We start from the raw sequence: 15,322 nt of genomic DNA on the forward strand, positions 1-15,322 counted from the left end.
AATGAAGCAGGAACAGGAAATACATCACAAAATGGGAGGGAACAGCAGGGAACACAGAAGGGAAAGACAGAAAAGGATGGCGCTATAACAAAAATAACCACAAGATAGCAGTATAATACCCAATTATATAAACATTACCATAACTATGCATTACATTTTCACAACAAGTGTAACAGCAAAATAGCTGATGCAGTCTAGCCAATTCAATTTACTGAATTAGCATCCCAAATAACCCCAAGACCAGGTCTAAAAAGTAAAGCACCAAGAAAAAAGATTTTTTTTTTGGGCCGTGCAATCAAAACAAGTGAGGTCATACCCAATCATAAAGCCAACATTATTTCAATACTTTTTTAGAGGTATAATATGAAGAATAAAAAAAATAACCAAAAGGATTCTGTAACTAAAGCCAAGAATAGCAATGAGTGAACAGAGTAAAGTTTGGTTTGCTGGATGTTGTTGGAAAATAAATCTTGCTATTTTTTCTGGCCTGCTTCAAGACCAATATGCTTACTTTTGAAAAAAAAAGAAGGCATCAGTAGCTGAGCACTGCCATTGCAAACATGTGCCAATGAAAAAAAAATGGAAAAACACCATTTACCAAGGAGTACGTTTTTTTTTAAAACGGTTTAAAGGGTAACATTACAATTATACAATCCCTTTAAATAATATGCTTGGGATGCCTTGAACCTGAACATGAAGTGGCACACGATGTAATAAAGCTAAAAGGGACATTTAGAAAAGAAAAGACTGTTGCCACAAAGGCAGGCCATACACTGTTCAAATCTTGGCCAGAACTGTGTATGGGCGGGCTGAATGTACCAAGTTTTTTGTTTAAAATGTTTTTATTGAGAGTAAAGACAAAAAAAAAATATGACATAAGGTACATAACATACAAACATGGCAAAACGGTGTACCAGCATGAAATGGTTTGAACGGCATAGAAAAACCAAGAATACCATAATAAAGTACAACATGTACCTATCAGCATTCGCGTAGATAACTCACTTAAAAATCACAACAGTCATCTTGAAGAACATGCAGGTGAAGAAAAGAGAACAGAGGAAAAGAAGAAGTAAGGCAGACTGAAGGGAAAGAGGGAGAGAGAGGGGGCGACCGGCTCGTGGGGCCAATGACATTACACGTGAAATAACAGAGAATATGTAACAGTCATCTAGTGATGATTATGCGACCAACTCAGCATAAGTGGATGAGTACTTAAAGGCTAGCCAGCAGGCCCATATCTTATGCGCTCTATCAGATTGGTTTCTGTATTCTAACGTCATGTCTTCCATATGATAGATATGGTCGACCAATTGAAGCCATTGCGAAACCGAGGGTATAGTCGCGGTTTTCCAGAATCTGGGGATCAGTGCTTTCGCAGCGTTTAATAGATGAGGAGTAATAGAGTTCCGGTATAGGCGTGCTGGCGACCTCGTGCAATGAAACAGTACTACCCATGGGTTCCTCTCGACCGGGGAGCCCTGGATCTGGTCAATCAGATTCAATATCGCTGACCAATACGGCTTGATAGCCCTACACGACCACCATACATGAGCGTGGGTGGCAATTGCGCCACATCCACGCCAACATAAGTTGGAGCATTCAGGAAAAATTTTGTGAAGTTTTGCTGGGGTGTGGTGCCAGCGAGTCAATAACTTATAGTTGGATTCACAGACCCTAGAGGCAGTGGAGGAAGCTGAGGCAAACTGAAGGACCTGTGAAGCTTGGGAGTCCGTAAGCGTGATGTCCAAGTCTTTTTCCCAAAGCCGAAAAAAAGAGGTTTGGCAGGAGGAGTTATTTGAAGAAAGCATTTATACAACAACGAGATGAGGCCACGCGGCGGGTCTTCAGATCTAAGTAGTTCCTCAAGCGGATTGAGGGACGACAGAGAATGAAGCGGATGGGGCAAGGCTTTCACAAAACATTGTAGCTGGTTATATTTCCACCTGTCCATAAAGGAGTGTGAGCCCAGGGGAAGGAGCGCCTCAATAGGAAAGATACCATCTGTGGAAGAAATATGGTGGAGCTTCGGTGAGGGAATTGACAGCCAATTCCGTATCTGCGCTAATGCTGCTAAAGCCACTAGCAATAATCACTGTCTTCTCCCGATGGGGACGGCTTTTCCTATCCTTCCCCACCAGGAGAAGACAATGGCGCGACAGGAGGGATTCCCGCCATCAACACTGTCTGTGTTGATGGGGGAATCGAGCGAAATTTGCTCCATGTCAGTAATAGCCTTCACTGAGGCTACCTACAGAGCTTGCTAAGTGGTGTTTTCAACTCAAATTTATATTCTATTGGTTGGTTGCAATCAATAATACAAGTGCTTAGTGCAATAAATAATAACAATAAAAATTATTAATAATATATACATAAAATAGTTGTGAGCTGAATAGAGTTCCAATCTTTCAATTTTAAACAGTGTATGCATCAATTGGTAAATAAATATCCATTGCAATATAAATAAATATGTAAATTAAATAAATTGTGCAAGTTAGTGATCAAGAATTTATAAATATTGTTCAAGTGTCCCAAACAGGATAATATAAAGTCCTTAAATGAAGTGACTGTAGTGACAAAAAGTTCAAATAACTTTTCTTTGTGCACAGTGTGCTTTTCCGGTGCACTCAAAGTGCAGGTGCTCAGTGTGGATTCGCCTTGTGACTTTTAAGTGGCTCTGGTTAGTTTCCCCCATGGTATAGGTAAATTGGGCAACTTACCAGATTCCATGGGTCTTATGTGCCTTACAGCACTAAGACCATTCGCGCTAGTTTGGCTCCCAGGCCAAGGTGGATTCCCCCGTGGTCCCTCAATGTGGGTATGGTAATAAATATCTCCTTCTCTCTCCCCACATCAATGGAGGCCCAGGGTGTAAAAGAAAATGCTCCAGATAGTGTAGTATTGATTAACAGTTTATTACCCATCCATCGGTTAAGTAAAACAAGCAGGTAAAACAGGTAAATTGTATTCCTGATAGTCTCAGGGAGAGATAACACTACTAGCAGAGTGGCGAGCGGAGATTTCTGGTTTGCGTTCCACCTGCGTAAAAAAAACTAATCACATTTCTGGATCAAAAAGGTTTCTACACGTGCGGAAGGTGTAAACCCTGCAGGACCTCAAGGACTAGGAGACGAAGAACCATGGAATTTCAATCCAACGTTACAAAGAAAACATACCAAATAAAAAGTCTCATAACCTGCCAAAGTACCCATGTGACATACCTACTAACTTGCCCGTACAATTTACAATATGCAGGACAGACCACAAGACAATTGAAAACGCGTCTAGGGGAACACATTGACAATATAAGGAAGGGATTCAGACACCATAGCCCATCCAACCACTTCCCATTATTACACAATAAAGACCCTAGTCTCCTATCATTTTGTGGGATTGACAAAATTGAGCCTAACTGGAGGGGGAAGAACATGTGAATTGCTGTTTCTCAAAATGAATCAAGGTGGATTTATAAACTGTCTACTCTACAACCCAGAGGAATGAATATAGATATGGATATAAATTTCTTTATATCCAACCCATGAGATTTAAAATGAATCGATAATGCCTAGATACAATAACCTTGAAGAGCAAAAACATGGGGCCCTTTATGTATATATATATATATATATATGTATATATATATATATATATATATATATATATATGTGTGTTTTTTTTTAATATATATATATATATATATATATATATATATATATATATATATATATATATATATATATATATATATATATATACACACACACACATTTTATATATATATTTCACAATTTATTTAAACCTTTTAAATTTTAATTAAGGAATTGCATACGAATAAAAATAAAAATACTTAGGCCACTGCTGAAACACAAGATTTAAATAATCTAATATGGCCTAGGTACAATAATCTTGAAGTACACTCAAACTATCCCATGAATGAATCGCATACGACACTCAAAATCCATGTTGAATAAAAGTTAATTAAAAATAAAAATAATACACAGGCCACTGCTGAGATATAAAAAAACAATTGGGGGTCGTTCGTTTTTTTGTCCAGTTAATGGGCACAAATAGAAAATCGTTTTTAACTTTTCAGAGCCGAAAAATCGAAGGAACAGTGTGGAACATTTTGCCGAACGAACGATAAATGGTTAATGTGTTTCTCAGCCAAACTGTTTGCACTAGGCATATGTTACAAAATGAACGAAAATCGAATTCATTTATGTCCATTGAACGATTTATCGTTCTAAATTCGGTCATTACAAGATGGTACGATCGTCTGCTCTCACGGCCGATTTTTTGTTTTTCGAAAAGGAGTTCAAACAATTTTTCGGCTAGTGTATGGCCAGCATTAGTATATAAGCCCCCTAATGTCATATAGGTAGACTTCATCAGCGGATTGTTTTTCTCTTTAGTGGACAGAAGCTACAGAATAATGTTCTGGCTTCTCCAGCATCTTGTGCATGTAAAACATATCTCAGCTATTATATCATATAAGGTTCTGTACATTTTGACAGCAAGTAGCTTTCCTTGACAGAATATGAAACTGTTATTTTTTGAAAGCTTATTTTTGTAAAAATATTGTTTCTAGCATACAAAAGAAAAAAGAAGAAACACGGAGCCACAAATTGAAAAGGACAAAGGGGACAGCAAGTGCACAATTATAAGCCATGAAAAAGCATAGAGTGAAAACCAGGTTCTCAGGGGAACAAATGTTGCATTTCCCTGGGATTGTGGATAAAGTTGGTTATATATCCGCAAAAATGTTGTCTGATACACTAAAAAATGAAAATATATCTGGGCAAAAAACATATTCAGAATGTCTCTGTAATATGTGGACATATACCCATTTTTTTTTGTCTTTAAAGAATATGTTACCCCAACATTTTCATATTCCTGATATGTGGCTGCTGTACCATGTAATTGTATGAAAAAGTATCCTGTTCTCTTTGTATTGCTTCCTTTGTGTTTAATGGTGGTCCTGCTAGTCTTTCTGCTTTCCAATTAAAAACTGACCACACTAGGCACGGGAGCACAGCATGATCAGTTCTCTAGCTGTGCTGGGAACTTAGCCTGCTCTCCTTTACTGATCAGACTTGTCCTGACACACACCACCTGCACAGCCTTTCACTGGGAAGCTTAGTGCACTGCTGCTTCTCCTCCCCCCCAGATCTTATGCAGCTGAAAAGAGGGAATGTGATCACTTAAAAAAAAAAGGAAAAAGGGTATTTGTAAGGTTTTTTTTATATCTACACACAAATGTTTTGCCTTTCATTTCTATTTTAAACTGAATGGGTTGTTTTTCAAGGTGAGGGTTTACATACGCTTTAATTATGTTGAAAGTGCAGAAAATAGCTGCTGATTTTGTCAGTAATCCAGTGAGCTCCTAACTTCTTGTTTGGACTGACAACACAGTGCCTTTGCTGCACTGAAATCCCAAACAGTGTTATCAGCTCTGCCCACTTCTCCACTATAGGTATGGGCAGAGGAAGAAAAATTCTGTAGTTCAGCTTAGGGGAACTGGGCAAGACTGGTAACACTGCCTGAAATTTCAGTGCTAAAGAGGATTTGTATTTTCAACTAAACCCCTGTTTACACCATTGCGACTTGTCATGCGATTTGACATTTCCCTTTTGTCAGCAATGAAACCGTTCAAATCACTGCCACTTTGAATTTGTGCTGCCGCACCGATTTGAAAAAAAGGTTTCTGCATTATTTTTTGCAATTTCAGGTGAGAATTGCATAGACATTTGTGGGCAAATTGGCAGAGATGTCAGCCAAGTAGCACCTGAAATTGCGCTGATCTGCTACTTTGAAATTGTACTACTTCAAATAAAGTAGCACGATATCAAAGAAGCATCAATGTGAACCAGAGCTTAAAGTTTTTTTCCTATACCAGCCCTAATGATTTTCACTGCTTCTGACAGTTGTGTGCCCAGTTGATAACCGCTTGCCGACCACCTGCAGAATTGATACTGCGGCAGGCTGGCTTGGCTGCGCGAATTGAGGTACCTGTATGGCGATCCGTGGGAGCAATCCTAGGGGCGCATGCCCCGATTAGACAGTGGGGATGCTGATTCACAGGGCTGGCAGCTGCGATTGCCGCTGGGCACCCGCAATCCTTCCCTGTGGAGAGAGAACAGTGGTCTGCTGTTGTAAACACAGCAGATCGTTGTTCTCTCAGGAATCAGCACAGAGTGCCTGTGATCCTCCTATTTAGGCATACACTTAACCCTTTGGGTTTGCCAGTGTCATTATTACAGTAACAGTGCACAATTTTAGCACTGATTACTGTAGAAATGTCACTGGTCCCCCCCCCCCCCCCCAAAGTGTCAAAAATGTCAGTTGGGGGTCAGATCTGTCTGCAGCAATGTCACAGTACCGCTAAAAATTGCTGATCGCCGCCATTACTAGTAAAAAATAAATAAATAAATAAACATGTGCCCTTACCATGACCTGTGCCATGCCTGTACCATGACCTGTACCATGACCTGTGCCATGCCTGTGCCATGACCTATGACATGCCTGTACCATGACCTGTGCCATGACCTGTGACATGCCTGTACCATGACCTGTGCCATGCCCTTACCATGACCTGTGCCATGCACTTACCATGACCTGTGACATGCCTGTACCATGACCTGTGACATGTCCTTACCATTACCTGTGACATGCCTGTACCATGACCTGTGCCATGCCCTTACCATGACCTGTGCCATGCCTGTACAATGACCTGTGCCATGCCTGTACCATGACCTGTGCCATGTCTTAACCATAACCTGTGCCATGCCCTTACCATGACCTGTGCCATGCCTGTACCATGACCTGTGCCATGACCTGTGACATGCCTGTACCATGACCTGTGCCATGCCCTTACCATGACCTGTGCCATGCCTGTACCATGACCGGTGCCATGACCTGTACCATTACCTGTGCCATGCCTGTACCATGACCTGTGCCATGCCTGTACCATGACCTGTGCCATGCCTGTACCATGACCTGTGACATGCCTGTACTATGACCTGTGCCCTGCCTGTACCATGACCTGTGCCATGCCATTACCATGACCTGTGTCATGCCTGTGTCATGACCTGTGCCATGACCTGTGACATGCATGTACCATGGCCTGTGGCATGACCTGTAAGATGCCCTTACCATGACCTGTGACATGCCTATTCCATCACCTGTGACATGCATGTACCATGATCTGTGCCATGCCCTTACTATGACCTGTGCCATGCCCTTACCATGACCTGTGACATGCCTGTGCCATGACCTGTGCCATGACCTGTGACATGCCTGTACCATGACCTGTGCCATGACCTGTGACATGCCCTTACCATGACCTGTGGCGTGCCTATACCGTCACCTGTAACATGCCTGTACCATGACCTGTGCCATCCCTGTACCATGACCTGTGCCATGACCTGTGCCATGCCTGTGCCATGCCTGTGTCATGACCTGTGCCATGACCTGTGACATGCCTGTACCATAACCTGTGCCATGACCTGTGACATGCCCTTACCATGACCTCTGACATGCCTATACCATCACCCGTGACATGCCTGTACCATCACCTGTGCCATGCCCTTACCATGACCTGTGACATGCCTGTACCATGACCTGTGCCATGCCTGTACCATGACCTGTGCCATGCCCTTACCATGACCTGTGCCATGCCCTTACCATGACCTGTGACATGCCTCTACCATGACCTGTGCCATGCCCTTACCATGACCTGTGCCATGACCTGTGCCATGCCTGTACCATGACCTGTGCCATGCCCTTACCATGACCTGTGCCATGCCCTTACCATGACCCGTACCATGCCCTTACCATGACCTGTGCCATGCCTGTACCATGACCTGTGACATGCCTGTGCCATGACCTGTGCCATGCCCTGTGCCATGCCCTTACCATGTCCTGTGCCATGCCTGTACCATGACCTGTGCCATGCCTGTACCATGACCTGTGCCATGCCTGTACCATGACCTGTGCTATGTCCTTACCATGACCTGTGACATGCCTCTACCATGACCTGTGCAATGCCCTTACCATGACCTGTGCCATGACCTGTGTCATGCCTGTGCCATGACCTGTGTCATGCCTGTGCCATGCCTGTGTCATGACCTGTGACATGCCTGTACCATGACCTGTGCCATGACCTGTGACATGCCCTTACCATGACCTGTGACATGCCTATACCATCACCTGTGACATGCATGTACCATGACCTGTGCCATGCCCTTACCATGACCTGTGCCATGCCCTTACCATGACCTGTGCCATGCCTATACCATCACCTGTGACATGCCTGTACCATCACCTGTGCCGTGCCCTTACCATGACCTGTGCCATGCCTGTACCATGACCTGTGCCATGCCTGTACCATGACCTGTGCCATGCATATACCATCATCTGTGCCATCACCTGTGCCATGCCTGTACCATCACATGTGCCATGCCCTTACCATGACCTGTGCCATGCCTATACCATCTCCTGTACCATGACCTGTGACATGCCTGTACCATCACCTGTGCCATGCCTATACCATCACCTGTGCCATGCCTATACCATCACCTGTGCCATGCCCATACCATCATCTGTGCCATGCCTGTACCATCACCTGTGCCATGCCCTTACCATGACCTGTGCCATGCCTATACCATCTCCTGTACCATCACCTGTGCCATGCCTATACCATCACCTGTGCCATGTCTGTACCATGACCTCAAAGTCACGCAATTTTTTACCGCATTTTTTGCCGCGAAGCAATACCTATTACATTTTTCTTTTTGCGCCCCCCCCCAAAAATTTTGAGCACCAGCCACCACTGACTGCTACCTGTCTGAGAGGGGGAACACTCACCATGTGGTTTGCAGGGTATTGTTCTAGAACTCCCAGGCAGCAGGCAGACAGAGGGAACCTGCATCTCTCAGCCAATACAGCTTGTCAGGGGGCTGGGGCTTTAACAGACAGACGGAGCTCCGGGAAAGGCGATGTTCAGGTGGATAAACATCCCTCACTCACATTTTTGTTCCGTTTGTGTTCGTTGAGGAAAATTAAAATTGATTTTCGTCATAGTTTTCGTCAATTGACTTTATTAAAATTTTAGTTTCATTTAGTTTTCATCACTGAAAACATGCAGCTGATGAAAATGATGACAAAAATATTTTTGTGGATGAAAGTAAAACTACTGCCTGCTTACATTATCCTGGCCAGTAAACCTTCCTATTGCAACATTATTACTATATCTGGCACAGTTGGGTCCTTTGCATGTAAGAGGATACCTGACACCTCATGTAAACTAAATGTCTTCTCTTCTTCCAGTACTGAGGACTTAGAAACGTTCCCCTGCACACATATCATTGGCAGCTTCCTCCGAATTGGCATACAAAGCCTTTCTAGGTCAATCTGTGCTGCCAACTATTTCAGTGGTACAGGGGACACCTTCCGTTTAACAACCTTAGCCCTTTGAGACGCTCAAAGGGGTCTAGTCTCCCAGGTCATTTCTTCCTACACAGAACTGAATGTTCCAAGTCACACAGCCTCATCAGTGAGTGGGTGAATCAGGACTCACAAGGAACATGAATGGCACATGTAACTGCCAGAGGCTGACCTCTCAAGTTTCCACTTGCCCTATACCTCGTGAGACAGGTTACACGCACCAGCCGGATGAACATAATGTTCTGATCTCATCTTCTGCCCTCTCCAGGAAGGAGAAGTCACACTCAGTTTCTGAATTTGGAACATTTACATTGCAAACTTTTCTTTAAAGTGGATCTTTCCTTCCAAACCTAAAAATCTCCAGTGCATACAGCTCTAATTTCTGAAGCCCTTGAGGCACTAGTGATGTAGCTAGGGCCTCACAGACTTCTCATGGGAAGGCCAGGTCACAAAAGGTAGTCTCAGTCATGTGCTTTACGAGCTGTGGAGTTTTTTCTGATTGTTCAATAATAAACTGCTCCACAGCTCGTGCTGGGCATGTACGAGTTCAGATGTGTTCTCCCACGTGGGCCGTGTGAGCCGTGGAGTAATGTGTCTTTTAATGGCAAACCAATCCACAAGCCATATGGTGCATGCACTGGACCACACCTGAACTTGTGCATGCGCAGTATGAACTGTGAAGCAGTTTATTATCGAACAATTACAAACAGTTACACAGCTTGTATGCAGGGCCGGTGCTAGACTATTTTACGCCCTAGGCAAGACCAGCTACTTGCGCCCCCGCCCCCAAAAAAATTTAAAGGGAAGGGGTTAAAAACTCCTCTATGTCATACCCAGTGACCCTGAACTGAGGGCTCCTCTATGTTATGCTGTCATAGCCAGTGACCACCATATTCCTCCATGTCACACCTGGGGACCCTAATGTCCCTCTATGTCACACCAGGGGCACCTGATGTTCCTCCATGTCATACCCAGAGACCCTGATGTTTTTCCATGTCACACCTGGGGACCCTGATGTTCCTCCATGTCACTCCTGGTGACCTCAGTCCCCCATGGCACACCCAGGGACCCCAAATCCTCATTGCACACCTGGTGACCCTGAAACCCTGTTACACCCGGTGACCCCTATCCCCCATGGCAAACGTGGTGACCCTGATTCCCTTTCACACCAGGGAACCTCCATGTCACACCCAGGGACCCTGATCCCCTGTTCTGGGGACGCTCAATGGGCAGTATGAAGAGAGTGGCCCGCACTCTGCCCTCCTTCATCGTATTCCTGCTGGTTCCTTCTTCTAGGATGCTCCTCTTCTGGACCAAAGTGCTCACCACAGCTCCAACTGGCTACTGGTGAAGGGAGAAGCAGCAGTCCGAGAACTCCGCACGTCCCTAATCCCCAACCTCCTCAGACCATTCCGGTGCCTCGTCGCTTCTGCTCCAGTAAAGGTGCCACCCTCCAGTGCCAAGCTTGGGGTCAGATACAGCTCTCCTCCGCTCCCTGCTTAATACCAACCCAGGGAAATTAACGGCTGCCCACCAGCTCAGTGCAGAGAGTCACTTCCTGCCCAGGGTTTACACCATTCAGCTCCAGCCAAAGAGGATCATCATGCAGGCAGCACTCCTGTGGGCTCCCTTCCTGCCTCTTGGGCCCCCCCCCCCCAACAGTGGTGGAAAGCCAGGGCCTGGTAGTTCAGCCACTGCCCCAGACACCTGGCATCTTCCTCTGTCCATTCTTCCTCCCCCTCTGCCGCCCCCTCCCCTCAGCTCACAAGGATCATTCATGATGGACAGAGAGTGCCAACTCATGGCTGCGCCCCTAGGTTGCAATGCGCCCTAGGCGGCTGCCTAGTTTGCCTAGTGGAAGCACCGGCCCTGCTTGTATGACACATGCACAAGATCAAATGAGACATGAGCAGTGGGCTGGCCTAAATTAAAGTGGTAGTAAAAGCCGAAGGTTTTTTTTTTTACGTTCATGCACACTATTAATGAAGGTAAAAAAACTTCTGTGTGCAGCAGCCACCTAATACCTGAGCCCCCTCTCGATCCAGCAATGTCCATAAGAGCCTTGTCTCTCCAGGGACTCACACTCCTGATTGACTATTGGCAGCAGCAAGGGCTAATGGCTTCCGCTGCTGTCAATCACAGCCAGTAACCCAAACAGGAGATGGAGGGGGTGGGGCCAAGCCACAGCTCTGTGTGTGAATAGACACACAGAGCAGTGGTTCGGCTCCGGTGCTCCCATAGTAAGCTGCTTGCTGTGGAGGCACCAGAGAGAAGGGAGAGGCCAGGAGTGCTGGCATGGAACCTGAGCAGAGGAGGATCCGGGCCATTCTGTGGAAAACCACTGCACAGAGCAGGTAAGTATAACATGTTTATTATTTTAATGAGGAGGAGATGACTACAACTGAAATTATAATAATAAATGGCAGAGAATGAAGGGGAAAGACCACGCAGGCTGCAAAAGGCATATAGAAGAGATAATCCAGTAATTCTAACTCATTTTATTGATTTTCACTTAAAGTGTACTGTATGTTACTCCAACATTTCATATTGCTGATATGTGTATGTTGTACCATGTACTTGTGTAAAAAAAATGATTTTGTTCTCCTTGTAAGGCTTCCTTTGTGTAAAATACCCCTCTGCAGTCTCCACCCCCAGTTCTCTAATAAGCCGCTTATGCAACTGATAACAGAGGTCATGTGACCAATAAGGAAAAAAAGAAAAAAAGTTATTTTTAATGTGTGTGTGTGTATGTGTATATGTATGTATATATATATATATATATATATATATATATATATATATATATATATATATTTATTTGCCCACAATGTTGTGCAGTTATTGCCCTGCCCAATTTTGCGTCATCTGCAAAAACTGATATAGAACTAATGATCCCGCCCTCAATGCTGTTTAAATATAAATTGAACAAGGTTGGTCCCAGGACTGAGCCTTATGGGACCCCACTTACCACCCCAGACCAGTCTGAATATGCGCTATTTATTACCACCCTTTGGACATTCCCTTTTAGCCAGTTCTGTATCCCAGAGCAAACCTTGTGGTCGATGCCTGCAGACCTTAATTTTTAAAATAAGCGCTTGTGGGGAACTGTATCAAACGCCTTAGCGAAATCCAGGTACACCACATTCACTGGTCTGCACCTATCTAGCTTACAGCTCACCTCCTCGTAGAATGTTAAGAGATTGGTTTGACAAGAACGCCCATTTGTAAACCCGTGCTGATTACTGCTGATGATGTTGTTGTCTTTCGCAAACTCTACGTTATAGTCTCTTATCATCCCCTCCAGAAGTTTACATACTATCGATGTCAGACTGACCGGCCTATAATTTTCCGGGACATGCCTCTGCCCTTTTTTGAATATCAGTATCACGTTAGCTTTCCTCCAATCCCCTGGTACATTTCCTGTCATATTCTGTCAGCAACCCAGAGGTGGAGAAAGAGAACTGCATTACATTTTACTACACTGCTAGCCTTGGTGTTAGTTTTTCTCCATCTGGCACAGTCCTGTACAAAGGAAGTTGACTGATAGGATACATGTGACAGCTACACTGTTTTTTAATTGGAACTAAACCCACCGGTTTAAAGGTTTCCCAAAACAGTTACATTCAAGACATGGCAAGAATTATAATCATTACAGTTACTAGTGTGCTTATTTTGTCTTTGAACCAAAATGTTCAGCCATCAAATGGCTTCCTTCAAAGCTGATGACATGTGCAGCACAATGGCAACTGCAGATCAAACTGAGGCAAAGATGGCAGCCCCCTTGGCTTGGAAGGATAGGAAGGCTTACTTCTACTTTAACTGCTTCCAGACCGCCCCACACACATATACTGCGGCAGGGGAGCCCTTTTGTTTCTGGGACTGGGAGCGCGCATGCGCGACGCTGGCAGCCCGCTCCCACTGTTAATCGACACAGCAGGAGCTAATCAGCGGGTTTGGCGGACCTGATGTTTGCTGGCACCCACGATCGTTCTGTCGGAGGGGATGAGGGAGATCCTGTGTTTCTGCTAAGCAGGAATACGGATCTCTGTCTTCCCCCCGTCAAAGCATCCCCCACACAGTTAGTAAGCAGTCCGAGGGAACACATTTAACCCTTTGATCACCCCTGATGATAACCCCTTCTCTGTCAGTGTCATTAGTACAGTGACAGTGCATTCTTTTTTTAGCACTGATGACTGTATTGGTGTCATTGGTCCCCAAAAAGTATCAGTGTCATATTTGTCTGCCGCAATGTCACAGCTCTGCTTAAAATCGCTGAACGCCGCTATTACTAGTAAAAAAAATAAGAATAAAAATTCCATAACTCTATCCCATACTTTGTAGTTGTAATACCTTTTGCACAAACCAATCAATGGACGCTTTTTTTTTTTTACCAAACACATGTAGCAGAATATATATTGGCCTAAACTGATGAAGAAATTAAATTTTTTACATTTTTGTATTGGATATGTCTTATAGCAGAAAGTAAAACATACTGTCAATCAATATATAATATAAATAAAACCAGACGTTGCTAATATACTATATCCTCTGCGCACAAATAAATAAATAAATAAATATATCTCGTTCAGGCCCTTCGAAGAAGTCGGAAATGACGAAACGCGTCAGGGCGTGAACCTCGCGGCGACCGGAAGTTCTCGGGTGACACATTCGGAGGCACTGGAGGCTAGGAACATCAGCGTGGAGAGGGTGAGCCGGCCAACATCGCCTACCGATGCATCCCTGTGACTTCCTTATATGATTTATTAGAAGGCTTACTATTTGATTGCATTTGTGAGTGCATTTATTGGGGATTGGTTAATAAAGTATGGAGTGATGTTTTACAATATCACACTAGTGCGGTCCTTTCTTTTATGTTTTCCTTAACCGGTTGGTGAGTGACTCGTGAGCAAAGGGAACGCAGTTTTCTGTGAAGAGAGGTGTGTTTCTAACAGCTGCAGCCGATCGAGTAAAGACCACAGAGTTCATGCTTGTTTGCCTTCTCTATGAGAATAGGAAGGCCAGTTGGTCTGGTGAGTTGCCATCTTGTACCTGTATCACAACGGTGGAGGATTGAATGTCGGGTGACCCCATAAAAATTCACTGGTGACCCCAAATTGGTGAAAAAGACTGATATAATGATGGACATTTAATGAGAAAGGACTAGTGTACTTTAGCAATTCCCTGCATGCTTTGATTGATACTTAATATCAGCGCTGCTATTGCTTTGTGTATGACTCCATTTATGGACTTTTATTCAGAGTGATTGTTTACAGAAAGTAAAACATATTGTTTTTTTTTTAAATTGTCGGTCTTTTTTTATTTACAGTATAGTGCAAAAAATAAAAACCGCAGAGGTGATCAAATACCACCAAAAGAAAGCTATTTTTGTGGTAAAAAAAGGACATACATTTTATTTGGGTAGGTGTCGCACGACCCCGCAATTGTCAGTTAGTAACACAGTGCTGTATCGCAAAAAATGGCCTGGTCATGAAGGGGGAAAACCTTCCGGAGCGCAAGTGGTCAAAAACTGTAGTAAAGTTATTTATTCCCATGACTAAGCTCCGGGGGGGTGGGGGGGGGCAGAGTGAAATGTGTTGGGGGCGTAACCTGGCAGGAGCTCAGGCTGAGGTTGTCTCTCTCATACCACCATAGGACTCCAGGGATCTTTACTCTCTTCCTTCCAAAAAAGTTATTACTTACCCAGATAGATGCGCTTTCTTTCTCCTCTTGTTATTAACCACTTGCCAACCAGCCACCGCAGTTATACGGTGACAGGTCAGCAGGTTCCCGCAAATCGGCGTACCTGTACGGCGGTCCGCGGAAGCGTTCCTGGGGGCGCACGCCAGAAGATAAGCCGATCCACAGGGGCGGCGGGCGC

The sequence above is a fragment of the Pelophylax lessonae genome (assembly GCF_965119305.1).
Source record: "Pelophylax lessonae genome assembly, chromosome: 1".
Classification (NCBI taxonomy): domain Eukaryota; kingdom Metazoa; phylum Chordata; class Amphibia; order Anura; family Ranidae; genus Pelophylax; species Pelophylax lessonae.